This window comes from Helianthus annuus, chromosome 10, assembly GCF_002127325.2.
Source record: "Helianthus annuus cultivar XRQ/B chromosome 10, HanXRQr2.0-SUNRISE, whole genome shotgun sequence".
Classification (NCBI taxonomy): Eukaryota; Viridiplantae; Streptophyta; class Magnoliopsida; order Asterales; family Asteraceae; genus Helianthus; species Helianthus annuus.
In genome coordinates, this window is record NC_035442.2 from 138,182,239 (window position 1) to 138,188,249 (window position 6,011).

A 6,011-nucleotide genomic window follows, 5' to 3' on the forward strand; every position below is an offset into this window, starting at 1 on the left:
AACGCAGTTTGTTTTTTCAGTTAAATATGACCATGTGCAAGTCACATGAGAGTATATTTGTCTTTTTACCTTATTTTTTAAAGAACAAAAAATTAGAAAAACCTTATATAAAGTTCATCTCCACTGTTACCCCACTCCCTGCCACTTTCTCCTTTTAATTTGTTGCTTCAACCATCATCAAATCAACCAATTCATCTACCAATTCAGTGGCAGCATAATTTGGCAGGCAATATATCGATAAGATCTGGGTCATTTGGGACCACAACCGAGGCTCTCCGGACATCAGTAACGGTAAGCTGCAACACCCCACCATCTTTACTAAACCTAACCCTCTCAACTTCCCCTTTCTTGACAGCATTCAAGAACTCACTGTAGCTCCATTGACTACCCTCTGGATCAGAACTTTGGGGCTTTGGGGCTGTAAGAAGATTGGATTGAGAAAAAAGGTGATGAATTTGTTGATGGGTTTTGTTTAACTAACTCAGCTTGAAGTGGGGTTTGTGGGGGTGGGGGTAAATCAGTGTCTGCGAGGGCTTGTGGGGTTGCAATTGAAGAGAATAACAGAGCAGCTAAAGTGGCCTTTGATTGGAGGTTGAAATCCTTTGATGAATTGGGTTTTTTGTTTAAGATTGATTGGGGGATTACGAATTTGGTTCTTGAGGGTTTGTGGGTTTTGGGTGTTGGGGTTGAAAGCAAGGTTTTTGAGCCAAAGAAATTGGATGAAAGAATCGTGTTGGCGGCAGAGGCCATTGATGAAGGTTCTGGGATTTTTTTTAAGATTGACTGATTGATGAATCAATTTGTATAAATAGTGGTGAAAAGATGAAAGAAAATGGGGATTTTATTGAATATTGAGGAGATTATTATTATGTGAAGAATGGAGGGGTAACAGGGGATATGAAAGTTTATTATATATGGTATTTTAATTTTTTGTTCTTTAAAAAAATAAGGTAAAAGACAAATACACCCTCATGTGACTTGCACATGGTCACACTTAACTGAAAAAATAAATTGTGTTAGTGCTAAAGGACATAACGTGATAGATTTTAAAACATAAAGGATAAAACTCATCAATTTAAAAGATAAAGGATACCGCCTGAAATTCACTATAAAGATAAAGGACAAAATTTGAAATTCACTCTAGATTTTATTCAAAAACAACTTGTAGTGTTAATGTAATATAGCGTGTTAGAAATTATTAAAATTATGCATATACGGTTGGGACATATTTATTTTTATTTACGTTTCAATAACTAAAATTGTTCTAAATCGAATGGGTCAAATAAAATTAATTTTTCTTTATCACAAAAAACTGAACTAATACCATCCAAACAACATCTCTACCGTTACCAGTATTTATTTGTATGGTTTAACGTGGTGAGTTTATATAAAGGTTTTGAACGCAAACACACCGCATCGTGCTAGCACAAATACTAGTTGTGTAATAAACACCAAATTAAAACATGATATGATAATAAATGGAGAGGGCCATAAAAAAACCAATAGGGCCTATCTCTTTGATACCTGGATTGAAACTTAAATTAGTTGGACCCTGGACCGAATTCTGGACCACTGGCCTACGGGACCAGTCTCTGGACCGAAATCTGGACTACTTTGTATTAATTAAATATAATCAATATATAGAGAAAAAGTTTTATTAAAGAGAAAAAGGCTGGGTGAAATATTAAGGTGTGCGTCATAGATGGGTTACCACTTACCAGACTGGACCCATGATGGATCTGGGTCAGATACAACTCATGGCAGTTCGGACCGAGTCAAATAGGGTCCGTAACACCTCAATCACTTGTCATAAACAACCGGAAAGGATTAGATAATATAAAAAAATATAAAACTATTCCATGTAATATTATATTCAATACTAGATTATAGTAATGTACTAATGTGTATCGATTTATTTGTTTGCATAACACAAAAAGAGAAGTAGATGTGCTATATAATCATTTCACAAACTTATAATATTTTGTTCATAGTAATCAATACTTAACCTGCTTCTAAAGTGCTTAATCATCAATTCTTTAGGAAGTTTTGTAAATATTATTTACATCGTGTAGTTAAACACTGAAAACATATTTTTATAACTCATACGTTTATTTTCCTTTATTTTGTAATACAAATTAGCCTATCTTGCCTCACATATAATTTATAAAATTGTTAGGCTATATTAATAAACTGTTAAACTATATTAATAAACGTAATTTTTTTAATAAAATAATTAAACTATTAAATAACGTAATATTGTTAAATATAAAAAAATATTTAAACTCATACTTGGGTTTATATTTGATTATTCTCCATAGTAACTCAAAGTTTGTTTCAAAGATATAATGTTGTCTATCGTAATGCTTAAAAATCCATAGATTCTGCATTTTTTCGGTAATTCAATTCAAAGGTATCATTTTTATTACTATTATAAATATAATAGAATTTAGCTGTTTTTAGCAAGTTTTAATACAAAAATATCATTCTCTTTATAAATTATAAATTAAAAATATATTTGAAGTAGGAGCGGATATTAAGGTAACGATTTTAAAAGAAGCAATATTATCACTATATGATATTATAAATTAAAAATATATTTGAAGTAGGAGCGGATATTAAGGTAACGATTTTAAAAGAAGCAATATTATCATTATATGATATTAACATGACTTAAAAAAGAAAAAAAAATCAATTTTGATTAGAAACCATTTTTTAGGTATTATATGATGTTGACATATAACATTCCTTGAAATCGTGTAGTAGAATTAAGATTTGTTCTTCTAAAAGTATATAGAAAACCCATAAAAAATTTGTATTGATAAGAGGTAAACAAATATGAAAACACATAAAAAAATTCAGTACTGCTACGCTAAAAGTAGAAAAATAATATATAATAATACAACACTTCTTAAATGGAAAAAATAATGGTAATAAAAAAATGAAAAATAATCAATTATCATGAACTATAATTTTCGATAATAATAGAAAATGATAAAAGACAGATAATTAGTTTTCTAAAAATATAAATTGAAGGTGGTGGGTTAGATTAGATTCTATTAGCTCATGGCTTTATAGCCTAGTGGCATCTTGTGTGTGTGATAAGGCTTTGGGACTAATAGGTCTTGTGTTCAATTCTCACAGAGGGGGTTTTTCCCATATTTATTAGGTTTCCTCCTGAATTGGTGTATAGGCATTATGCCTAGTGGGGATGGATATGATGGGGTGGTTCCGATGATGGCACGATGATACTCCGGTGGTCCGTCAGTGATCCAAATTTGCCGTTCAAAAAAAAGATTAGATTCAATTAATCTATTAGATAAAAACATAAATAAAAAATGAGAGATTGTGGGAAAGAATGTCATGTGACATTAAATAAATAAAAATTAAGAGATTGTAGGAGAGAGTGTCATGTGGCATTAAATGAAATCTTTTATTAACTAGTAGTAAGACACGTGTGCAAACACGGGTGGTTCTTAGAAAACCATGAATAACACATTTTAATAGAAAGTAAAGATAGTTATATAGAAATTGTACCAAAATGTGTTATTTTTTATAGCTAATAGAAAACTATAAACATAGATCATCGGTTAATATATTAGTTACACATGATTATTTTCATTCTCTTTTCCAAAAAACAGAGTACCCACCATTGACAATGTACACTGCTTATAGACATAAGTACATACAAAAGATGTCTAACAAATTTAATAGAATTTGAATACAACTTAAGTTTCAACAAATATTAACTACGAACACGCGATCACCTGCCTCAACAACTATCACCAAAGCTAAATCAAGGTTGATCAGGCCTTTGACTTCCAGCAGTTCTTTGACTTCAACAGATGATAGGTCTTCAACAGACTTTAGACTTCAGCAGATTTTTATGTATAACAGCCTTTATAAATCAACAGATCTCTATTCTCGCATCAACCTTTCCCGAAGGTTGTATGATAACTTAATTAAAGTCTAGGAATTGCGAAGGGCGTAGGAAGTTGTGAAGATAGCAGGAGTGTCTGGATGTGAGTCATGCAGCGACAAAGTTAAGTGGCTATGTTGTCTGGGTTCAAAAGAGTTTTCTAATAGGTGTCACCTAGTTCTTGATATCAAATTTGAAATTATAAACTGTGATTGTATTGATAACTAGTAGAAGTACCCGCCGCATTGCGGCAGGGTACAGATAACTAACAGTTTCGCATATCGCCATTCACCAGTGGCGGATACAAATAACTAACAGTTTTGCATATTGTCAGTGATAACTTCGAAAGACAGAAACAAACTGCAATATATACCAAGTATTGTGCAATTTTGTTTTACAGTGGCTTTTCTTATTTTCTTGCCTGTATCGATTTGACCCAAATCAGATGCTATTTTGTACACCATAAAGTTCGAGTACGTACAATATCAACACATGCCATCCCGTTACTTAGCTCTAGATATTGCGTGGCACAATCTAGCCAGACCAGCTCTAGCAAGCACATCATGTAATGCAAAAAATCCTTTACAGTTCCTGATTCATATAAGATCTGCAAATTTAGTTAGAAGGATAACATAGAAAATTGATAATAACGACGTTAATGACAGATGGCAAAATATCCAAATTACCACCAGGCTGGGTGAGCTACGATTAAAAAAGATAAGATTAGAAAATTGATATAATAAACCTCATCATATAAATTGTATGTATGATGATGAAATTCAAATAGGTAAATGAATCTGAATCAAATTAGACTTCAAGTTGCATTCTTGTGGTGACTTTAGGATTTATTTTTATAGATAACTTCTCATAGAAAATAAAATCTAGCACAGCAAGTAAAATTAAAATATGAGAATGATTTGTATTATTAAACATCAACTTAATATTGTTGTGAATATAAACAAACAATATTTCGAACATGCTTTTCAGCCACATACCAAAACATAAAGAATGCGCAGGAAAAGCATGATCACATAGATGTCTGGTTTCTTGCTACATTATCATATTTCATTTGATTAAATCAAAAATTAACATACACCATAATATCAAACTTGATGGATTTAATTTTTTGAGAAATTGAAATTACCTAAAGCAATAGCAAAAGCATAAGGATCTTTTGTAGGTAGCTCAGAAATAATCTCCAAAGAGTGTCAGCCACCGGATCAGAAAATGAAACTCTGCAGTCAATATGAGATTTATTTAGAACAAAATCTTTTTAGTAAGTTTACTACAAAAATACAAGTACATTGCTTATGATGTAGTAGAACAGCTATCTAATCACCTGAGAATAAAAAAATAAACAAAAGCTTTCTAACCTCACATTCGGATCAAACTCTTTGTTCAACCGCTTGTCAACCGGGTCAGTGGTCACAAATGGCGCTTTTGGAGTGCAACTCCTACACCCAAGCCACTAAATTGATCATTTTATGACCCCCTGGCTCCCTCTCAATTTGTCTCCTCGCACAACAGAGTTCTAGAACCACCACACCATAGCGCTGATAACATTGGTTTCATCGGTAGCTTTCCCGTATTGAAGATACTCGGGCACTAAATAACCCATGGTCCCCGCAATTAGTGTAGAGACCATGCTTTTATCATGGTCCATGATCTCTGGGCCAGCCCGAAATCACCTAGCCGAAAATTAAAATTAGCATCACATTACTCGCTTTAATATCGCGATGCATCAATTTTTGATCGCACTATTGATGAAGGTACGCCAAAACCGAAGCCAACCTAACCTCAATATTATACCTATGGCTCCATTTCAAGAACCACCAATGTCCAGACAGACTCTTGATACAACACCACTTAATCCCATACGACATATACTCGCCTTTTTTGACACACCATCCTTGGAGCAGGACAAGATTCTTATCACACGCCATAATCGACAACTCAGCCAAAAACTCCGTCTTTCCCTCATGCGAATGCTTAGACCTAACCAAAGTCATTAATTGGTACACAATCATTGTCTTGAGTGCAGACTTTATTATATACATAAGTTAATTGGTACTGTACAGAAGTAAGAAGTCATTAA

At 32.8% G+C, this 6,011-nt stretch overlaps 1 long non-coding RNA gene across 1 annotated transcript; it reads right to left on the reverse strand.

The window, feature by feature from the left end:
* Positions 1-4,203: 4,203 nt before the first annotated feature.
* Positions 4,204-5,590, reverse strand: LOC118483084. The gene is made up of 3 exons (XR_004869557.1): positions 5,290-5,590; positions 5,061-5,151; positions 4,204-4,507 (listed from the first exon to the last, which is right to left on the reverse strand). It is a non-coding gene; the product is annotated as an uncharacterized LOC118483084 (long non-coding RNA).
* Between the last annotated feature and the right edge of the window lie 421 nt (positions 5,591-6,011).